Below are 24,947 nucleotides of genomic sequence, written 5' to 3' on the forward strand. Positions count from 1 at the left end.
ATTGTCTGGATATACTACCATTTATCCATTCACTACTGAAGGATATATTGATTGCTTCCTAATTTTGGCAATTATTAACAAAGCTGCTGCAAATATCTGTAGCAGGTTTCTGTGTGGACATTAGTTTTCTACTCATTTGGGTAAATACCATGGAGCACAATGGCTGGATCGTATACTAAAAATGTTTATTTTTACAAAAAACTGCCCAATTGTCTTTCAAAGTGGCTGTACCACTTTGCATTCCCACCAGCAATGGACAATTGTTTATATTGTTCCATATCCTTGCCAGCATTTGGTGGTGTTAGTGTTCTGGATCTGGGGCATTTTAAGACGTGGTGGTAACTGTTGTTTTAATTTGCATTTCCCTAAGGGATGATATAAGATATGGAGCATCTTTTTTTTTAAGGTTATTTGCCATCTGCATATCTTCTTTCATGAAGTATCTGTTCAAGTCTTTTCCTCACTTTTTAATCAGAGAGTGTGTGTGTGTGTGTGTGTGTGTGTGTGTGTGTGTGTGTGTGTGTGTGTGTGTGTCTGTGTGTGTTTTCCTACTGTTGGGTTTTAAGAGTTCTTTGGATATTTTGGATAGCAGTTCTTTAGATATGTCTTTTGCAAATATTTTCTCCCAGTCTGTGGCTTTTCTTCTGTTTCTCTTGACAGTGTCTTCCACAGAGCAGAAGTTTTTCATTTTAGTAAATCCCAACTTAATTTTTTCTTTCATAGATGGAGCTTTTGGTACTGTACCTAAAAATTGACCGTCAAACCCAAGGTCACCTAGCTTATGCTCTTGCTATCTTCTCGAAGTTTGATAGATTTGTGATTTACATTTTTGTCTATGATCCATTTTGATTTCATCTTTGTGAAAAGTGTAATAAAGTCTGTATAAATTATTTTTGTATATGAATGTCCAATTGTTCAGACACCATTTGTGGAAAAGTCAATCCTTTCTCCATTGAATTGCCTTTTCTCCCTTGTAAAACATCAGTTGATTATAAATGTATGAGTCTATTTCTGGACTCTCTATTCCACTGATGTATTATTTCTATTCTTTCACCACTACTGTGCCATCTTACTAACTGTAGCTTTATATTAAGTCTTGAAGTCAAGTAGTATTAGTTGTCGGTTCTCTGGGTTTTTGTTTTGTTTTTTTTTTTCTTTGCGGCATGTCAGCTGACAGTTTTGTTGCATGGGGTAAGGGGATACATCGCTCACGAGCTCTCGGTGGGGCGGGTCCACTTCCTCTTCACCATCACAGGCTTCTGGCTGCGCAGGATGGCGGCTGGCTCTGCGGATGGCGGCCATGCGCAAATCTGGGCAGTACCTGTTCTTTCGGATCATGTGTCGGTTGCTGCTGAGGGTGGCCTGGGCATTCTCGTGGATGGTGGTCCGCACATAGGAAGTGGCTGGCTTTCCCTGGCCGGATCTCCGCTTCCTGACCACCACGGCCCCTTTGCTGTCCGCCGCCATCTCCACGCCCACAGTCTTGCGGTGAATGAGCCCGTTGTAGCGGAAGGAGTTGGGAGCCTTGAGGTTATTGGGTTCGGTGCTGTACGTCTGCTTGTTCCTCTTGATCAAGAAGCTGCAGCAGGTCCTCATGATGATCTACTGCAGATGCACGGACATAGCAGCAGCTCCTCTCCTGGCGTTAGCCAGAGACGGAAAGGCCTCTGGCTTTGTTCTTTTTCTTTATTATTATATTGGCTATTCTTGGCCTTCTGCCTTTCCATATATACTTCAGAATCATTTGGTTGACAGTGCCAAAAAGCTTGCTGGGAATTTTATTCAGATTCTGTTAAATCTACTGATTAAATTAGGAAGGATTGACACCTTAATCATAGTGACTCTTCCTATCCATGGACGTGGAATATCCACCTATTTAGATCTTCTTTGCTTTCTTTCATCAGAGTTTGTAGTTTTCCTCATACAGATCCTGTACATATTTTTTAGATTTACATTTAAGTATTTTAATTTTTTGGTGCTAATAATGTAAATGTTACTGTGTTTTTAGTTTCGAATTCCAATGGTTCATTGCTGGTATATAAGAAAAATTGACTTTTGTATATTAATTTTGTGCCCTGTAACCTTCATATAATTGCATATTAGTTCCACTCGTGTTTTTGTCAATTCTTTTTCTACATAGACAAGCATGTCATCTGTGAACACACAGCTTTATTTCATCTTCCTCAAGCTGTACAAATTTTATTTCCTTTTTAGTCTTATCGCATTAGCTAGGACTTCCAGTACAGTGTTGAATGGGAGTGGTGATACGGGACATCGTTGCCTTGCTCTTGATCTTAGAGGGAAAAGCTTCTAGTTTCTCACCATTAAGTACAACGTTAGTTGTAGGATGTTTGTAGATGTTCTTTATCAAGTTGAAGAATTTCTCTATATTCCTAGCTTTCTTCGACCTAGGACACCTTCCTTACTTTTCTCCATTGTCTCAGTATATTTCTCGTGTTCTACTTCACAGAGCAAAGAGAAACCATCATACATATTGGAATTCTATCTAGTACCCTCTAACAAACCTACAAATCTATTTAGAGGAGCTCTTATCCCTTCTTTAAAACTTATTTCATTAGTGAGGGAGAAGGTCTTCCTATCTAGGACCAGGGCTACCCTTCCTAAATTGGAGTCTATTTCTTGGAAACCTCAAAATATCAACCAGACCCTATTCTCCCAATATGGTCAATAATTCTCTTACAGCTAGATTCACCTCCATGATAGTTAAACATCATTAATTATCTCCCTTAAAAAATTCTCTCAACTCACAGGGCCGCTCATTTCCCATTCTCCTCATTTACAATGAAAATAATGAAAAAAAAATCTCTCTATACCTATGAGACCTTAACCATATTAGATTGTATATTTAATTAAAATATCCCCTCCCCATTGCTACCCCCATTCACATTATGTCTGGCCATGTAACTTCCTTTAGTTAATGAAATTATATGTGAGAGTGACATGTGCCACTTCTAAGAAGCAGCTTTTAGAGTAATTGCATGGTCCTGCCACTTTTTTTTTTTTTTTTTTAAACCACTGTGAGACCAATAATGTCCCAGATAATGGCTCTCACTTCATTCTGGTTCTGAATGATTCAGGACATCAGAAGGGCTGATGTTAATCCAATCCACAATGGATACTGGCTGAGCACCAAGTCAACCTTTGCAATCATATGCCCATCGAAATTTCAAAGTTGTTCTTTATTGCCTCATACTTTAGCCTACATTGACTTGTACATGACTTCTTGCCTCCATTTTCTCTCTCTCCATTACCCTTGACCCACTTAAGTCTGATTTCAGGACTATCTCATTTAAAGATTGTATTGCAATCTGCAAACATAGACTCTTCCTGACTTCTCCCTAGTCCCTTGTTGCTTCCTCTCAGTCCTCAGTCCCCATTTCCTTGGCCATCGAATACTGGAATTTCTCAAGATCTATCCTAAGACTTCATCCCTTCTCACTCTACATTATTTTCTTAAAAAGTCTCAACAGATCTATGATATTATTTTCTTCCTTTGTCTACCTGATGTCCAAACTTATATGTTCAATCCAAATTTCTCTGAGTTTCTGAGTTTATATATATACAGAATATATCTATTGTCTACTTTGTACCTCCACTTAAATACTTTCAAGAAGCATCACATTCAATATATCCAAAATCAGGTTTGTTTCTAGCATTTATTTCATTTTCTCTCATTTCCTCACAAGCTTCGTAAGACAGAGCCCATGTCTGTTTTTGACTCTTACTACCTTTGAGAAGGTGCAAAAATTCCAAGCATGATAAATTTAAAAAAATAACAATTATACATATCAGGGTGAAACTGCAGATAAAGATACAATGTTTAAAGTGAAAAGAAAAGGTGTTTTTCATTCGAGGATTGACTATAGTCAGACAGCTGACTTCTTAGAACTGACAGAGAAAGCCAGAAGTTAGTGGAATAGTATAGTTAAGAGGCTGCAACAAACACTCTCAACCTAGAATTGTACATTCAATGAAAAGATCTTTCAAGAATGAAACAGGATTAGAGACTTTTTCACCTAATTTAAACACTGAAGAGCATGTAGTACCAGTGGCTCCTCTCTAAAGAGAATCCCAAAAGATATACTTTAGGCAGAAGAAAAATGATACCAGATGGAAATCTGAGATGCAAGAATAATGCAGGACAGGAGAGTGGCAAATATGTGGGTAAATCTATACAAACATTTACTGAATAAAACCATGATGTCTAATTTTGAAATATAGAAGGAAAATGAAAGGACATAATTCAAGAATGGAGTGACAAAGAATATCAAGGGAATGACACATATTCAGGATAGTGTTACCATTTTCTTTTAAAACTGTGTGTAGGTTACATATTTAGTGTACTGTTTTTCTTTATACCCTACAGATGTTTTATAAATATTGCTTTAACTAATATTTAATAAAAATATAAAAATGCATTTTCTTATCTCCAGCTGAGTATGAAACATGTTTATGGAGAAGTAAACTCTATAATTCATTAGAAAGTAAGACCAGCCTAGTTCACTATTCCTCATGTTTCCTAAACTATAGTATTCCAAGAGCTGATCCATGTTTTGAAACCCTTTAGTTTAGTGGCTTGGTCTATAATTCTGCACCAAAATAGTTGCAGCCTTCTATGCAGTCCTCTGAGGTATTAGTGGGTGCTTCAGACATCTGGACAAGATGAGCTAAGTGCAAAAAACCACAGTACTCTATTTTGTTTTAAAGGAAATGATCGGGCTTCCCTGGTGGAGCAGTGGTTAAGAATCTGCCTGCCAACGCAGGGGTCACGGGTTCCAGCCCTGGTAGGGGAAGATCCCACATGCCGCGGAGCAACTAAGCCCGTGCGCCACAACTACTGAGCTTCCGCTCTAGAGCCCGTGAGCCACAACTTCTGAAGCCCGCGTGCCTAGAGCCCATGCTCCAGAGCAAGAGAAGCCACCACAATGAGAAGCCCTTGCACCACAACGAAGAGCAGCCCCTGCTCGCCGCAACTAGAGAAAGCCCATGCGCAGCAACGAGACGCAATGCAGCCAAAAATAAATGAATTTATAATAAATAATAAAGGAAATGATCTACTTGATATAGTTGGAAAAATGGGATTACTGAGGTCCTCTGGAATTTCATTATCTATAATGATTTTAATAACAAGATTATGTAACAACAGTTGAAGGTCACTTGCTATGTAAAGGCATTACTGTAGTTCTAAAAGCTACTCTGAATTATTACATTCCTGTGCCAGAAATGCGAATCTTCTTGAAGCTGTAGTGGTAAAATACTAACTCTTTCTGGCATCCTGCTCTGTAACACAAAACATCACCCTTCACAGCTCCTACAGAGGACACAATTAGTCTTCAGAGAGTCATCACGGCAGACACTCATAGATCCTGCCATACGAGGGAAAATTTCTACAACAAAGTGCCTAATCATTTTAACTAAGTTTTTAGCTGTAATCTCATAACATCTTTATAAAGTCAGTCAGATAACAGCTTCAATCATTTCAGTACAACTTGGGAAGTTTTAGCTAGGGAAGTAGCAAAAGCACAATATACTGTTGAGAACTACAGAACAGCCAGGCGAAATCTGTCCATGGTCCTGAAAAGGCCACCCACTGGGGTTTGTTTATTGTATGGTCCACACATACATAAATTAATTTCAAGGTTATCAGTTACTTTTTATTACTTATTTATTGTCTGATATTACCTTTGAGAAGAAACGTGCCACATTCAGGGATATCGTAATTATTTCAATTTATATTAGTATTTGAATAAAATTTCAAACAACTACTAATTTTTCCTCATATTTAACTTCATTTTAAGTATGACCTAAGGAGAGCAGAAGGCCTGCTACCAAAAAGCATTTTCACATGGAGGTATGCTGGTTTTTCTCCATCATTCCCTTTCCAAGATCTCCATACTTCTCTGCTCTGCTTTGCAGACCTGGGTGTCTGATCTCTAGGACATATTGTTACACTAACTTCCGATTGGAAAATGCCCGTAAGAAGCATCTGCAGGACAGCAGATCAGCAGGTAGGGTGGGAGAGATTGAGATATTTCCTCCCTGCATATTCACTGCTGTGGCAAAATTTTTCAGGAATAATTATAACTTTTGAAGACTATCACATCTACCAAATGATCTCGTTTAGGGCTCTAGCTCTCTTGGGCTCATCCCCTTGTTTCTTAGCTTTTAACAGATATAACTTCTTCCTACTGTTGCTATTCTCTGGTGCTTCATCTTTTGTTTGCTTCCTTAGTCCTGCCAACCACTCTGTAAGTCGACCTTTCCTTAAAAAACTTTCTTCATTTAAACCATCTGAGTGCACCTTACTTCCTGCCAGGTCCGTGAGTGATACAGAAAGTGTTTGAACCATAACTAATATATTCAATTGAGAAGACAGAGGAGCAGAATATTACTACTCTTAACATTAAAAGCCCATAAAATATACAAGTCAGAAGGGAACAGGCTATAAGCACTGTGAATGCAAATACATGGCTACTTTTCTATGTAATTGAAGACTGACTCATGCATCCATTATTAATAGTAGGTATCAATAAATATTTTTTAAAATATTTGGAGTTTACTATGGAGTTAGCTCAAAATTTTAGAATACAGTATTACTAAAATCAAGGATTCCTTTAGTCATACTTAGGCTTATTAATTTTACTCATTAGTTTCAGAAAGAGAAAAAAATTGCACATAAAACCCAAAGACTGCCCCCAGAATTCCTGCCACCAACACATAAACAGATGCCATTGGTCAAGAATGCAACATTAATTACAGAAAAAATTTATCTGATCTCTTGCTCTATTAATAGGTCATTAACATTTTTGAAAATTCTTCATACTTGAAAGCAGCTCAGTTTAAGGTTATATGCAGTTTAAGGTGTTCATATTTAATAGGAGATGTAAATATACTAATTGATGGGCCAGGGCATATAGAAGAGAGAAATTATAACAGGTTAGACTTGTCTTCTCAGGAATGATCTTCCTGCAAGAAATCAGCACCCTGAAGGCGTTCCTTTATATGAATGAAGGCCTAAAGACTATAATAGTGCAACAGAATTAAGAAGACAAGGTTGCTGTAATGGCCATTTTTGCAGAAATAAGCGTAAGAGCCTGGAATTCACCATCAACTTTAAAAGTCAGTGTACCACAATGTTCACTGCAGCTCTATTTACAATAGCCGGGACATGGAAGCAACCTAAGTGTCCATCGACAGATGAATGGATAAAGAAGATGTGGCACATATATACCATGGAATATTACTCAGCCATAAAAAGAAACAGAATTGAGTTATTTGCAGTGAGGTGGATGGACCTAGAGTCTGTCATACAGAGTGAAGTAAGTCAGAAAGAGAAAAACAAATACTGCATGCTAACACATATATATGGAATCTAAAAGAAAAAAAAAAAAAGGTTCTGAAGAACCTAGGGGCAGGATAGGAATAAAGATGCAGACGTAGAGAATGGACTTGAGGACACGGGGAGGGGGAAGGGTAAGCTGGGAAGAAGTGAGAGAGTGGCATGGACATATATACACTACCAAATGTAAAACAGATAGCTAGTGGGAAGCAGCCACATAGCACAGGGAGATCAGCTCGGTGCTTTGTGACCACCTACAGGGGTGGGATAGGGAGGGTGGGAGGGAGATGCAAGAGGCAGCGGATATGGGGATGTATGTATACATACAGCTGATTCATTTTGTTATACAGCAGAAACTAACACACCATTGTAAAGCAATTATACTCCAATAAAGATGTTAAAAAAATAAAATAAAAGTCCGATATTTCGAGTAGGAAAACAATGTGCTAACATAACAAATGTGAGAAATTTTGCAATTTCTGGTTTTTGGAGTTCAAGAGAGTTACTCAGTGCAAGGGGAAGGTCGAGGATAAATTCCTGATATAGCTCTTCGAAAACAATATGTAACAGCCAATAAATGTGAAGTAGTCACCAAAAAAAGTGACATTAACGGTACGTGATGATGTGTGAAACTACTATGAGTTTTCTTTGGAGGCTGTGTCTTCGATAGATCTAAAGTCTCAGGTTTAGCCAAGTTTTACTCTTCAAAAAATAGGAATGCATGCCATTCACAGTAATGTGGAAAAAACAGAAGTAGTTTCAAGTAGGGGCAAATATTTAATTATCATTCAGCTTGGTAGATCATGGCCTCCATTGGCTTACTCTTACTACTATCTGGAATATAAGCACATGTTTCATGAATCAGTCAGCTCCAAATTTGGTAGCAACTGATATTGTTGATCATCTGGTGTAAGTTCTAAAACATTCTAAGTAGCATTAAATGGCTACAACAGTTGTTTATAATATGTGGTATCATCTCCTTGGTCAGAATGGCATTTGATAAAATTATACGTTACAGTGTAAGTCACTGTATTGATAATCAATTAATGCATAACCAAACACTCCAAAGGTTAATAGCCTAAAGCAATAATTATTATCAATTTTTGATGCAAGGTCACTCGTGAGATTATAAAGACAGATGTTGACTGGACTCTGGCCATCTGAAGGCCTAACTGAGGCTAGAAGATCATTTACTAGGTGGTTCACACACATGCTAGTAGGCTGGTGCTGCCTATTAGCCAGAGGTCTTATTCCTTTCTACGTGGGACTTCCCACAGGTCTGTAAAGAGTCCTCACAGCATAGAGGCCAACTTGCTCCCATAGCAAGTGACCCAACAGGCCAAGGTGAAAGTCACAACAGCCTTTGAGGACCCAGGCTCAGAAAGCACAAACCATCCCGTTTGCAGTATTGTGGTACACAGGTCAGTCCTGATTCAGTATGAAAGGGATGTATACAAGTGTGGAAATACAGAAGATAAGGATTATCTCCATTTTTGCTGGAGATAGAGAACCGCATAGGAAATAGATAACACCATAGGACATCTGGGAAAATATTTCTACTCTTTTTGATTACTCGTAGCCTGTCACCGTTTCTTTATTCCTATTCTTATTTTAATATGAGTAAACAGAGTCCAAATAAATTATATCTTCCTCCTGTCATGACTCCACTAAAATTTTAAAAAATGCTTTGATAACCATGGTTTCAAAGTCTACGTATCTCAGTTTTCAATCCTGATTCTATTTGAGAAGAATTCAACGTATCTATAAACAATTACACCAAAAAACTCTTCTCCAAACCCAAGATATGTAAAGTTTTTTGTTTTGCTTTGATTTTTTTGTTTGTTTCTTGGACGGAAGGTCAACTAGACATAACTAGACTGGTCCCAAATGAATACTAACTACAGTACCAAGAATATCTCAACGAAGTACTGGAGAGGTTTCCAGAGAGCAGATTCTTAAGACTGCAAATTATATTAACAGCACTAAAATTCAATTTTAATTAGCCATGACACTTACGTATACTTTAGAACTGATGAAGTGCTCTTCAGACTAACAATTCTTAATAAGCTCTGCTTAAATTTAATTTCTATTTCCATTTGACAGTAACCAAGGAAAACTTGTGATTCACCCCAAAGCTAATGCCTGCCAGTACAAGGGCTCTAAGTTTTCAGTCAGCTCTTACTTATTCACCCAGCCAACTTAATTTCCAAATCACAAACTTGTCTACCCTTCCTTCTGAGAACAATAATTTCCTTTGGAAGATTTCTTTAGGTTTCTTAACTTTGATTGAAAGACTGTATCAAATGGAAAACATTTTATATAATCCAGTCCTTCTGTTTTATAAATTATCAAAACAGTCGCTCTTCTTTGAATCATATTTTAACTGTATGTTTCAAAATATTCAATATATATTCCTTTAGAAGAATTACAATAACTGAATGAATTTAGTGCTACTCTTATAACTAGTAATTACACCCCTCTCTCCTCATGGCAATTTGAATACATCTTGAACATTCTTTGTCTCCCTTCTGACTGATTCATAAAAATGAATCTCAAAGAAGAGTTGGGATGTTTACTGCAGAAGGAACAGAAAAGCAAGTGGATCCTAGAACTTATTCTTTAAACTTTTTTTTTTTTTTTGGGTTGAAAAAGAAAATTTCAGAACTTATTTTACCTCATTTGCTGACAGTATCCTGACTTCTGCACAGGTCAGTGCTGTCCCCTTCACTGAGCTCACCCAGGACATTTTTGTCCTTCTCTTCTAAGACTTATCCTAGTCAAGCCTATCTTGCAGCTCACTGGAAGCACACCTTCTGTGACTTGATGAAGCGCTCCTTGAAACGAGAGGGCACAGCACATTCATCTTGTGCTCTCATGGTGTCCAAAACACAGTGGACACCCCATTAAATATGTGTTCAATGGAATTTTATAAATATCTTTTCTTTTAAAAATTAAAATCACACATATTTAATGAAGAAAAATAATGAAGCACCATTAGAAAAAAAAAAGAAAAAACATTATAAGGTGGCTAATATTGTTATCCCCTTTTACAGATGTGGAAATTGAGGCTTAGAGATGTTATGTGGCCCAAAGACGTGGCTCCAGTGTCAGTTTCTCAACCACCGTGTGATACTGTAAAGGGTTTTGGGTTTTTTTTTTGCGGTATGTGGGCATCTCACTGTTGTGGCCTCTCCCATTGTGGGGCACAGGCTCCGGACGCACAGGCTCAGCAGCCATGGCTCACGGTCCTAGCCGCTCCGCGGCATGTGGGATCCTCCCAGACCAGGGCACGAACCTGTGTCCCCTGCATCGGCAGGAGGATGCTCAACCACTGCGCCACCAGGGAAGTCCTGTAAAGGGTTTTAAGTGTCGCTTGCCAACGGGTATTAATGAACCATCTGAGGTTGGAAATCATGAATGTGTGACAGCCAATTAGGAAAGCTGTTGTATTTCTCGTGCATTTATTGACTCATGAATCATATATTTAATATCTTCCTGACAAATAACAGGAAATGTGTATGTTAGACACTCTCTAGCTGTTTAAAAACAGAAGTGCGGCCTTCCCGGGTGGCGCAGTGGTTGAGACTCCGCCTGCCGATGCGGGGGACGCGGGTTCGTGCCCTGGTCCGGGAAGATCCCACATGCCGCGGAGCGGCTGGGCCCGTGAGCCATGGCCGCTGAGCCTGCGCGTCCGGAGCCTGTGCTGTGCAACGGGAGAAGCAGCAACAGTGAGAGGCCCGCGTACCACACACACACACAAAAAAACAGAAGCGGAAGGAAAAATGTGGTTGGATTTAAGATTAGGATCAGGACAGGTCGAGTCCAACGACTATGAGGTAAAGCAGTTGAGGGTGTTGCAAATCTTAATGAAATGATGACTGGTCAGGGAGGAAATGAAATTATCCAGAAGAGACAGAGTCCAGAAAAGTAAGAATCTGAGTGATGGGGGGATAGGGGTGGGGCAGGGGGAGGGCGGTCTCAAATTTTTCAAAGGAGAGGATTAATGTAAGAATGGGTTTACTGGGCTTCCCTGGTGGCGCAGTGGTTGAGAGTCCGCCTGCCGATGCAGGGGACACGGGTTTGTGCCCCGGTCCGGGAAGATCCCGCATGCCGCGGAGCGGCTGGGCCCGTGAGCCATGGCCGCTGAGCCTGCGCGTCCGGAGCCTGTGCTCCGCAACGGGAGAGGCCACAACAGTGAGAGGCCCGCGTACCGCAAAAAAAAAAAAAAAAGAATGGGTTTACTGCCAATCAAACATTTCACACATGGAGAGGCTTGGGTAACAGCAAGGTTCAAGGTGTGCCAATATGGGGAAATTGCTAAAATAAGGCGGGAATAAAGGAAAAGTAACTGTGACACTATCACTTGTGCTAGTCACCCATTAGGGGAGGAAATGAGTCTGGTGCATTTCCCCTACCCCCAAATCTGAGGAAGTGACCTGGAGGCCAGGGGTGACATCATGACACCAGCATGAGATTAATAATCACGTGAACCACACGAGAATTGTTAATGTTTGTAGGTGAAACAGCAGTTATTCTAGTTCGGGAGCTAGAAGCCACAAAACTATCTAAGCCTTTTTTGAACTGGCTATTTTATTCCTAGCATTATTTGGAATAATGTGTTCAATAAAAGTGTGTATTTTTGCTTGTTTTTGCCTGTACTGTCCAAAGTAACACTTTTTCTTATTCGTCTGAAAATATAACCTATTTTCAGTATTTTGGTAAATGGAGGGCAAATCCAAGTTCAGTCTCTCGGCATGGTTTTCTGTTTTGTACATGTCCATAATACTTTGTCCCTACCTTCCACTTCCCAGAACAGAATATATGATGTTCCCTGTTGAGTGTCATGGTTAAGAGCATGGATTTCAGGACCAGATTTCCTGGGTTCAAATTTTGCTTCAGCCGCTTACTAGTTGTCTAACTTGGGTGAGTCACTTAAATTCTCTGACCCTTAGTAACCTTATCTGTAAAATGGGCATGAAATAATATAACCTGCCCAAGAAGATTTTGCGAGGATTCAATCTGTAAATACACGCAACGGAACTCCCACTTGGACTGGAGTCAGAACTGAAGCAGTGCTGGATATTCTTATTATAATTATTTTTAACTGAATCTATTTTTACTAAAATGTATTTTTAATATTATTTTTAATAGAGGTGCCATGATCCCTCTGGTCATTCTCTGGGTCCTTCATCAAGTCCATCAGGCCTCTTGGAGGGACAGTGTGCGAAACACACATACTATTTATGATGGTGACGCTTGGAATGCTGTAAGAACACTGCAATATTTTCATCTCTGTTTTCATATATCTTCCTAATAAGGCTCAGGAAATCTGTTGGCTCATATGCTACAGTGGTACACTGAGCTAATGTTTTCAAAGACCAGTCAAAAATGATTCTCTGATTCCCAAGCTGCATTTTATAGCTCAGATCCCCTAAGGTTTATAAATAAATTGTGGCATGTTTTTCGCCCTAAATGAATTATCTTAACACTTTAATGCCATGCTGTTTATTTCCCTACTTTCACTGATATTTATCCCCGAGGAGATGACATCTACTACATAAAAGTAAATAATACTATCTACACAGTTGTCAGGTCTAGCTGATTCAAAACCTATAAGACTCACATCCCTACCGATTTTTAGAACGCTGAATAACAACTGTTTACATTTAACTCTTTTATTCTTTCCCCCTCATGTTTATTTAGCAACTATTTATTGAGAAATTCCAAGAAATGTGCTTGGTGGCATACTTGAGCAGGAGAGACCAATACATAAGCACTTTTCCTATTCTTGAAAACACAATAAACCACATCCATGGCTCCTTTGGGTCCAGACATATGTACCCCCATATATAATAAAACTATGTTCATGGAAGCAACTTAAGTGTCCATCAACAGACGAGTAGTTAAAGAAGATGTGATATCTATACACAATGGAATACTACTGAGCCATGAAAAGAATGAAATAATGCCATTTGTAGCAACATGCATGGACTTAGAGATCCCCATATTAAGTGAAGTACATCAGACAGAGAAAGACAAGTATCATATGATACCACTTACGTAAACCCATCTAACACTGTTCACAACAGAGTAGCGCCTGTCAAGGGCCACTATCAAGTCTCTTTCAGACACCCAAAGACTGGAAAATTACTGAAGACTGCAAGTCTATTCTCCAAAAAACCACATCCTATAGAGACACAGCCAGCCTGGGTACTGCTGTGGACCAGAAGAGATATGAACCCACCCCCTTTTCCTGCATATTGCCCTTTGAAACTCAGTAGAAGACTCAAAACCCCACCCTTCAGTGCTAATGCCACTCTATGCGTCTGGCCCCTTTCCTCCTTGGAAAGTGAATAAAAACTTACTTTTCTTCCCTTCTTAATACTTCTGTGAATTCTTTCACAACCCGCGTCGGCTCATGTAACAACTTATATGTGGAATCGAAAGAACTAACGTAAATGAACTTATTTACGAAAGAGAAGTAGACTCACAGGAGTTGGGGATTAACATATACACACCACTATATATATAAAATAGATAATCAACGAAGACCTACTGTAGAGCACAGGGAACCATATTCCATAGCTTATAATAACGTATAATGGAAAAGAATCTGAAGAATATATATATTCACACACACGTATATATATACACACATGTATAACTGAATCACTTTGCTATACACCTGAAACTAACAAACCATTGGAAATTAACTACACTTCAATTTTTTTGGTTGAAACAGAAGTCACAAAGTCTGCCCACACTCAAGGAGAGGGGATTACACAGAAGTGTGGATTCTACGGCAGTAAGAATTACTAGGGTCATGTTAGGATTTTCCCTATGAAGATGGAGACATACCTGTGTGTATGTGTTAAGATGTGTGTTAAAATATAAGTAAATATATGTAGGCATGCATATGTACATAAATGTCTAAAATGAAAGAAGCATGAGCATCAAAATGTTAAGTGTTTTTTTAGGGGATGGTGGTGTTATGAGAAAGTTTAATTTTGTTATTTGTACTTTATTGACTTGAATCTTACACTGTGCAAGAATCACTTTTATGATACAAAAAATTAAAGTTAGAATCGATACTGTTCGGTGGGTGGCCCCAAATTCCATGACCTCGGGTCTTGGTGAAAAGACTTGTGCTAGAATAATAACCTCCGGTCTTTCTCCACGTGCCTCCCCATGGCAAAGGGTTGACATGTTAATGGGTGATGTGAGAGAAGGAACAGAGCAGGCTCAGATTGGCCTCTGCCCCTTCTTTCTTTTGGGTTTGCCTGCCAGGGAGGAGGCTTCATACTGCCATTTGGTCGGGGCCACCCCTGGGGGCACTGGAGCTCACAGCTGCGCGAGTATCTACGGGTGAGTCTGTCTCATTAAGAGCGGAGGCTGGCAAGGCCCACTGGCTGTAAACTATACTGTGACTTAGAGGTGACACTGTCACTTTTGATTTCTCCGTTTATGTGTGTGTGTGTTTATGTGTGTGTGTGAATGTGTGTGTGTGCATGTGTATGCACGTATATGTGTGTATACGTGTATGTGTGCATTTGCACGTGGGTATGCATGTATGTGTATATGCCTGTATGTTTGCATGTGTGTGCAAAACGCCATTGGGGGTGGGGGGGAAAGGAAGCAATTGTTGCCTGAGTTTCGAGTAGATGAAATTCAATATGTACAAATGGCTCCAGTGATAGCATAAGTTATGAAACTTAAACTAAGTTATGTTAACATGAATCACTTTGTAATTACTTCCTGTCACTGATCATGACTAGCGTGAAATTAGTTGAGTTGTAAAGCTATAATGAAAATATTATGATGCAATATTATTATACATGCAAAATAAAAAATTCATTAGGATTCCTCACCTGCAAAAACAATCTGTAGATGACATATGCTATTTAGAGTACTTGAAGTATGCCATACCTCTATTTGCAGAAGGTACATTTCCTCCCAGTCTGTTTGTCATTTGTAATAGAGAATGCCACTTTCCTCAAAGTATCATGAGTTAAATGAGATTATATCTATAAAAGTTCCTAGAAGACCCTCCATAAATTATGACCCAAATCTACGTAACAATTCTAAACTATTTTCTATGGATAACCTCAGGTTAAGTTTATGCCTTTGTTAAGTAGAAAAAAAGGGGCTGACATCTGAAATTATTTAGATCCTAAAAACGAATAAAGCTAGCTTTTTAATTTAAGTCAATTTGACAATTTTCAGACAACGTTTCGATGGACTGTGTTTTCCTTTAATTAAACAGAAGCAGAAAAACCGTCTCGGTGTTGAAAAAAATTTTTTTCAACTGTTCAAATATACAGTAGAAGTTTGAAAAATTATCTCCTCTCACTCCTTTTTTTTGTACGCTTCCTTCAAAAAAACATATTCAGTAACTATTGAGAAGGTTTATATAGTAAAAAAAGAACATGATGATACAACATACTGAAGGATTATACATTTATAGTAGCACTAATAATTCTAATTAAAGTATGTAGCTTCCTTTTCAGGCTACTGAAAGCAAATGAGCTGGCAATGGAAGCTGCTTGTTTTCAGATTGTTAGAAATGGGTAACCTTTAGGTAAAGATCTCTGAGAATAATCCATGGACCCCCTGCATCTAAATTACTTGGAGTAACTTTTTAGTAGATGTGTGAAATGTCCCCCAACCCTCTGACTTACTAAATCACAATTTCTTGAGGAGTAGAAACAGGAATGAACATTAATAACAAATGACCCATGTATTTTCATGAACGTCAAAATTTGAGAACTGGGCTTCCCTGGTGGCGCAGTGGTTGAGAGTCCGCCTGCCGATGCGGAGGATGCGGGTTCGTGCCCCGGTCCGGGAGGATCCCGCATGCCGCGGAGCGGCTGGGCCCGTGAGCCATGGCTGCTGAGCCCGCGCGTCTGGGAGCCTGTGCTCCACAATGGGAGAGGCCACAGCAGCGAGAGGCCTGCGTACCGCAAAAAAAAAAAAAAAAAAAAAAATTTGAGAACTATCGTGTAGGTCACGTGGGACAGACTTCATCACCGAGCAGACAGACGGAAAAGTAGGGCCATGATGTGATGTGGGAGAGTGGTACAGTGGACAGCTTTGGGGGAGTTGATATAGACTGTTGATATTACAGTCTATAGTACAGAAGCTCTGACTGCAAGACTTAAGTCATATCTAACAATGGCCAAAAAGTAGTGACCAAAATAGCAACTCAGAGAATCCATCCCATTTGTATTTTCCAAAGCCTCGGTTATCAGTGTCATCAAGTATGAGGTGTATGAAGGGTTGCATTTTGATCTATCCCCTATATGTTAAATAAACTATTGACATCATTTGGAAAATTCAATTTGTTTCACCATTTATTTCATGGAATCTAGGTTTTTAAAACAAGGAGTTAGAGAAACAAAACTATTTTGTTAGAAAATTTTGACCATTAAAGTATTGGTTAAGCAACCTTAGCTAATGGGAGTGATCAGTCTCTAGTCTATAGTTATTCAGTATACACTTAGAAGATCCCTGAAGAGAAAAAAAAATCTATTTAAAAAATACATTTCTTCTTTTGAAAAAGTACCAAAACCCAATTTGCTTCTTTAAAAAATTGTCTCACATCAGAAAAATTAGCCAGTGGTTAAGTGAAAACCAGGCTCATGGCTCTCAGAGCTACAATCAGAACTGCAGCATCTCAACAACTATTTTTCTCAAATCAAAGGCTAAGCAAAGTGTCTTCCATTTAAAATCCAACTACGTAAGTCTTCCTGGTTATCTGCATGTTCATGTTTATTTTCAGTAATAGAGACTGAATCTGTTAGGACCTCCTTCATATCATTTCCTCACCCACATCTTTTGTCCTCTTTTTACATGCTCTGTTTACCTAAATATCTTGTTTCATCTTCTTAGTGCTTTAAGCATGTCAAGTTTGCCCTCTGAAGTGATACTTCCTTTATCTTGTACTTTACTTGTGTTAGAAATTCTCAGGTAGCCAAATAGTCCTTTACTGAAATGCAGTACCAGTCACCAGACACAAGTTATTGTTTTTAATAGACAAGGAAATCCCAGGGAATGATTAACTGTTTCCTTGGTTTCCACAGTATTTATATATATATATATATATATATATATTTATTAAAAACGTGTAGTTTTTTTTCCCTTATAGCCCTGGCAATGTATTTTTATCACATAGGTACTTATGCATCAAAATCTAGTTTGTATATTTTATCAAGTAAGAATAAGCACCATGATGCCGTAACTTTTTAATATACTACTACAAATATGCTATTTGGATTTAAATATTACTATAATATATTTAAATATTATTAGATTTAATATACTATTACAGAAAAACTAGTTATGATAAAATATTATTTTAGGAAATCAGCTTAAAATACAACTCTTACAAAGAATGGTTGTATTAAACCCTGCTACACTGTTGCTAAAAATATATATCGGTGCAGCCACCGTGGAAAACAGTATGAAGTTTCCTCAAAAGACTAAAAATAGAACTACCGAAAACAACCCACTCCTGAGCATATAGCTGAAGAAAAGGAAAAGTCTAATTCAAAAAGATATGTGCACCCCAATGTTCATAGCAGCATTATTTACAATAGCCAAGACATGAAAGCAACCTAAATATCCATCATCACATGAATGGATAAAGAAGATGATACACACACACACACACACACACACATAGGGGAATATTACTAAGCCATAAAAGAATGAAATTTTGCCATTTAAAACAACATGGATGGACCTGGAGGGTATTATGCTTAGTGAAATAAGTCAGAGAAAGATACCGTAGGATATCACTTACATGTAGAATCTAAAAAATATGACAAACTAGTGAATATAACGAAAAAGAAGCAGACTCACAGATATAAAGAACAAACTAGTGGTTACCAGTGGGGAGAGGGATAGGGGAGGGGCAACAAAGGGGTAGGGGATTAAGAGGTACAAACTACTATGCATAAAATAAGGAAGACACAAGGACATATTGTACAGCACAGGGAATATAGCCAATATTTTATAGCAACTTCAAACGGAGTATAATTTATAAAAATATTGAATCACTATTTTGTATACCTGAAATTAATGTAATATTGTAAATCAACTATACTTGAATCAAAAAAATTAAAAAGAATGGTTTCATATAAAATACAAGAGAAATTACACAGTGCCTACAAAGATGTAACTCTTTGTTGAATGGATGAATGAGAAAAAGGAAATAATTTGTCACCAATCTGAAACAAACAGAAATGCAAAATCCCAAAGCCCTGGCTGTAAGACATGGGATAAAACCAGCAAAAAACAGTATGGTGCCTCATTCCTCCCTTTATTCAATTTTTTAAAAACATAGGTTTTTTGCACTGCCATTACACTGCTACACATTGGTATGATCCTGAATATTTTGGAAAGAAGCCCACGCAATGATTCTGTTAGCATATTGAGTAGCCAGGGATACTATCTGGGGACTCTCTCCCTTACAGTTATTTACCTTTATGTAGAAGAATGATGTGCTAACATGCTTCCTTCATGGAAACCGTGAGATGCCTACATATCTGCTACTCAGAAATGGTTCCCCTTTATCCTCATAGCCTTCAATCGATTCTTGCATAATTTTGGTTTTTTTTTTTTTTATAGAATGTGGCTTTCCATAACAACAAAATGCACTCCATTTTATAGCTTCCTCCCCAGTCTTTTCAGAGGCCAAAGGAGTACTGGCCATATGACAACTTTACCAAGACTCATCCTGAACTATTCTATGCATTCTATTTTTTTTAAGCCATGGGAAATAACTGGGCTTGTGTGGATCACCTTTTCAAGGACACTATCTGTCTCGCAGCTGATTGCATCAGCATCTGCAAGCCCGTATGCCCAGCATTCCGGGAGACAGACCTGAGATGAAGGCACACACAAGCGGCCAGATGTGAAGGAGATCTGGGGCTAAAGCTGGCCTTGGAAGTACAAACTTATAAAAAAAACTTTTAGCTTAAAAAAACAGTCCCAATTTCCTCTGAGAAGCGGCAGAGCAAAGAGATTTTGCTAACTTGCTCATTCAGAAGTTCTTTTCAGAAACATGAGGACAACAGGGCGGCAACCAGGGGAGAAGGGTAGACAGAAAGAAGCACTAGGAGTTAGGCAGCTGGTACTGCCTGCGATGGTGCATGTCATATACACAACTGGGGCTAGGGGTGCACTCACGCAGCATGCCCTCAGCTGCTCAGGCTGCTGCAGCTCACGTGAGCGTGGTGACAGTACATCAGATACGGGAGAGTGTACACACACCTGCCACACACCTCCCCTCCCAGCTGCCCCAAACCCAGAGCTAATTTGGTGGACGAAGCTGCCCTTAGGCAACACTTTGTGAGGCTCGTGCACTGCAGTGGGGGGCAAAGCAGGGAGTTCTGGAGTCATAGTCATTTGCGTTAATGGTTGGCCTTGGACACTTAAAAAAACTATGTTTCTTGACAAATACCATAGGGTATCACTTATGTGGAATCTAAACTATGACACAAATGAACTAATCTACGAAACAGACTCACAGAGAAAAGACTTGTGGTCGCCAAGGGGGATGGGGGAGGGAAGAATGGGAGTTTGGGGTTAGAACATGCAAACTATTATATAGAGAATGGGTAAATAACAAGGTCCTAGTGTATAGCACAGGGAGTTATATTGCATACCCTGTGATAAACCATAATGGAGAAGAATACGACAAAGAACAAATACATATGTATAACTGAATCACTTTGCTGTCAGCAGAAACTAACACAACACTGTGAATCGGCTATACTTCAATAAAATAAATTTTCAAAAAATTTTCAAATTTTTTTTATAAAAAAAAATTTTGTTATAAAATTTTATAACAAATAAATTTTCACCGTTTTTTGAAACCATGTTACTTGCAATCTTTGTAAGTTTTCATTTCCCTGTCTGTGAAATGGATATAATAATAGTTCCTTTCTCGTAGGAAGTGCCTGTTCCTAGTACCGTGCCTGGCACATAGTAAGTGTTCCTTAAGAGCATCTTTGTTGCCATCTCTCAGGTAGGAACACAGACTTACAACTGATGGGCACTGAGAACTAGGACACTCTTGCCCCAGTTTTGCTTCGGTGAACTTACTGGCAGGTATTCCCAAGGCTTGGCATCCCTGAGTCATCATGAGAGGAGAATTCATTCCCATGGGCAGGGATACTCATCATCCTTGACTTTGTCAGATCAAGAGCTAATTCAAAGTCACTTTAGAGTCCATGATGATATGTTTTAGATTTCACTATGAAACCCACAAGAACACAAACAAAATTGAATACCAAACACAACCATTTCACAGCAATGGGCTATTCCATGCTATCTTCATATCCCACGATGTTTACTTGTAAGTCCATTTACTTGGATGATAAATATTATCATCTGGGGATTTCCCCTTGGCGTCAGAAATGTTCACTATTTTTTTTAAAAAGAAACGTTGGATATTTCATTCAGGTGTAGCTTTAGAAAGAGGGAAACCCACTTTATTTTTTCCTAGCTAGGCTACCCTACACTGTGGCTCAAAGGTAAGTAACATCCAAATGGACTTTAAAAATGGACTTCAGGAACTCTATGTGTTGAAGTATTTTCTCTCTACCTTTATATTTCCAAATTGTTCAGGCCTTCAAAAAAATTAATAGCAATACAATAAACATCTGTGTTCCCATCACCTAATTTCATCAATTGTTATTATTTTGCTTCTTTTTGTTTCTTCTGTGCTATGCCATTTGAAGTTATCATGATGTTTTAACCCTACATACACCAGCACGCATGTCTTAAGAACTAAGACATTCTCCTACATAACCATCCTACCTTAAGTACACCCAACAATGTCACTTTAATACACTAATATTACCTAATATGCAGTCCATTCTACTAATAATTTGAAATGCATTTCCATAGGTAAGAGTGCCAGCAGGATATTTGGCTAACAAAGTCCTGCTTCTCCCACCAAGTCCTCTGTGGGAGGGGAAGATATTTAAGATGACCATGCTTTGATCAGATTAATGGGCCACTTCTTAAGAATCTAACAAATGACTTTAACTTTCTAATTTAAAAAAATGATGCATTAAACAACATTCTTTTTTTTTCTAGATTTTTGAGATTTTTTTTTAGATTTTCAGCATTGCCATAACATATTAAATTTATCTTTTGAAAATAAAAACTGCCTAGTTTATACAACTTATACAAAATCATGTGGTACCTGTTTTGGAGTAAATACTGCTTTAAATGTGACAGTAATCATAGTTATATGATTCTTATTTATATGAGTCATCAAGTTAGTGATAGGAGAAATGGCAATAACACAAAAATAAGTATCACTGGTCATTCTTTGTTGATTCTGTGCCAAAGGCTGTCCCTTTCCCAAGCCAGAACACTTAAGTGACTACAGATGAGTTCTTGGGTCTGGGCATCATTGTTTTCAACCATAAAATAGGAAAGATTTTTATCACTATCCACATCACAAGGATACTAAGAGGCTAAAGAATGTAGGATAACATTGCTTTTAGTTCATACGTGACAGGGCATGTCATAAACCCCAGGTACGTGCGTTTCGATGACGGCTGCTGCAGTTCAGTGTCACGGAGTGGGTCTTAGCCAAGTACACTGGTAGCACACCACACTGGTAGAACTTTTCTTCTAATGCAGCAAATGTCTGGTAAGACATTTTCTGAACAGTCTGTAAAATTCCATAAACTTTTAGCTCATCGTTATTCTTATAACCACAGTAATGTTAAGTCCTATGAAATTACCACTCCATAGATTAAAAATGACCCAGCATGAGCAATTTCCTAACATTCAACGTGGCAGTTGCAATAGCTACATTCTACTACTCTTCCAATGACTACTGCTGTCACTCAGCACATGACTGATATTCAAATTGTATAAGCTCCTCTATGTGCTTAGGAGAACGCCTGGCACACTCATGAGGGCTGAGACTCTGTCTACTAATTCTCTAAAGTCCAAATATTTCCATATTAATTGCCACCGAAGCTCTAACATTTTATGCATACCCTTTCTTCCATCAGTATTACAAATATATATATATCATGATGAGTTACAGATGTGACCTGACATCCACAAAAGACATATGCTCACGTTTGGAAACTTAGCTTACGAAGAGATTTTTCAGCACATTTCTTTAGTAAAGTGAAGCATTTCAGAAAAAAAAAAAAAAAAAGGCAAAGCTTGCTGTTTTAGCAGCTTTACTGCTATTTTCTTAAATGCAATAAAACAAACATTCAATCTCTTAAAAGTCTTAATCCTAGCAGTTTTTCTTCTTTATAAGAAATAGGTCCACATTGTAAAAGGACCAGTAAGTCCCAGAAAACAGCAGTGCAGAGATAATACACAGAGTCCCAGAGCAATTCATTGACCTTACGGCAGGAAACAATGATGTATCGTCAGAATCCTCCTGGACAGTGTCACTTTGTTGAGAAGCATTACACTTCCTTTTCAAGTCAGATTTGATTTTGCTATTTCTAGAGAGCTTCAGAGCATTTATATCAATGAATGCACGCATGTTCTTTATTCACCGAACATGATCACACCTACGTGCTGAAGAGCAAGCGAAGAGGTTGGGGGCAGGGCTCGGATCCATCAGTTCCTTTTTTTTCATATGCAAGCTTCCACTTTAAGTCATCTTTATGGAAGGGGGAACCTTTCATAAAAACCCAATGCCTTAAGTACATGTTCAAACACTAACACTGAAAACCTGTAATTTTTAGCACCACTTGCTGATGAGAAAGAAACCCTCATGTATATTTTTGTCTCAGCTATTATTGAAGGGTTTATGAGCTCGTTATTATTGGAAGGAGGGGGAGGGCGCGGGCATGTATCTTGGAGATACTCACCTGATATTCCCCAGAAGCAGCAGAGTATGATAAAATTATAAAATGTAATAAAGTATAATTAGGTTTTACCCAGTTCTTAACATAGATAATGTTAAAAACAAGACAACTGGCCCAAAATGGAGTCACTTATGCCAGGCCCCTCGTCACCAAACCCAGACTTAATAACAGTTTTGGCTCTCCCAGAAATGGAATCTTAAACCAGTCACTCAGAAATTGCCTGGTCGACGCTAGTGATGTTATCGGCCTGATGGACCCCTGCCATCCCCTAAAGGAAAGTGACCTTGCCCCAATCAGTCCACTTTTTGCTAGCATAACTTCCTTGTTCCTGTTCCCTTCTACCTTAAGTCTTTCATTTTGTACAGCTCCTCGGAGCTCCCTTCTGTTTACTACCTGGGATGTTGCCGGATTCAGGAATCGTTGAATACAGTCCATAAGACCTTTATAATTCACTCAGTGGAATTTTGTCTTTTTAACAATATTAAGGAAACGTTCTAAATGATTTTTTTCACTCTTCTGAGGTATTACTTCAGAAGGCTGAACAAATTGTTTTCAGAATTCCGGTGACAAAGTGTTCCTGTGTAACACTTTTATATGCAATGAAACTGGATGGTCTGGCAGTAACAGAGAGGTACCAGCTAACTGTGTTGTTAGCATTTGTATGTCTATAGGTACTCCATAAAATATATACTTAACTTTAAATAAATATTATATATCTATTGTTTGAAACGATTCCATCCTTGTTCTCTGTTACCCATTGACATAGAATGCCTCTATTATCAAGTTCTGTTAAAGGGTGACTTCTGATTTTTAAAAGTTTGTTTTAGTATAGCACAGGGAACTATACTTAATATTTTGTAATAACCTATAAGAGAAAATAATATGAAAAAGAATGTGTGTGTGTGTACATATACGTGTGTGCATATATATATATATATATATGGCTGTGCTATACACCTGAAACTAACACAATATCGTAAATCAACTATATTTCAATTAGAAAACAACCTTGTTTTAAAGTGGGTGTTGTTTCCTAAGCACTGACCTTTGAGAGCATTTATATCAATGGGATGTTAAAGCTGTATCTAGGACACTGCCACCCCTCTAACTTCATCTTCCTCCACTGCGTGTCCAGTGTACACAAGGCACTTCGGGCGGTGCTGAGGATGCAGCAAAGAACACCTTGTTCCAGCGAGGCGTCATCCATCCTCCCGGGGCCAGGGTACCTGCCCCAACAGTCTACAGGATATAGCGCCACAGTCTCCCCGTTTACCTACACCACACCTCCTCGGTTACCAAGACTTCAGTCCTAAGGGTAATTCTTTTTTTAATAAATTTATTTATTTATTTTTGGCTGAGTTGGGTCTTTGTTGCTGCGTGTGGGCTCTTCTCTAGTTGCGGCGAGCAGGGGCTACTCTTCCCTGCGGTGCGCGGGCTTCTCATTGCGGTGGCTTCTCTCATTGCGGAGCACGGGCTCTAGACCTGCAGGCGTCAGCAGTTGTCGCTCGCGGGGTCTAGAGCGCAGGCTCAGTAGTTGTGGTGCACGGGCTTAGCTGCTCCGAGGCACGTGGGATCTTCCTGGACCAGGGCACGAACCCGTGTCCCCTGCATTGGCAGGCGGATTCTTAACAACTGTGCCACCAGGGAAGCCCTTAAGGGTAATTCTTTAGAAAACAAGATTCTTCTAGCTTATCACAGGATGGAAAAGAGTAACAAAGACAACA

At 38.8% G+C, this 24,947-nt stretch overlaps 1 protein-coding gene and 1 pseudogene across 9 annotated transcripts in view; both read right to left on the reverse strand.

The window, feature by feature from the left end:
• Window positions 1-24,947, reverse strand: part of DLGAP1 (DLG associated protein 1) — a 1,249,429-nt gene that overhangs the window by 619,617 nt on the left and 604,865 nt on the right. The gene's annotated exons all lie outside the window — the stretch shown is intronic.
• LOC137204136 (large ribosomal subunit protein eL28 pseudogene) lies at window positions 1,034-1,623 on the reverse strand (annotated as a pseudogene).

Source organism: Pseudorca crassidens, chromosome 12, assembly GCF_039906515.1.
Source record: "Pseudorca crassidens isolate mPseCra1 chromosome 12, mPseCra1.hap1, whole genome shotgun sequence".
Taxonomy (NCBI): domain Eukaryota; kingdom Metazoa; phylum Chordata; class Mammalia; order Artiodactyla; family Delphinidae; genus Pseudorca; species Pseudorca crassidens.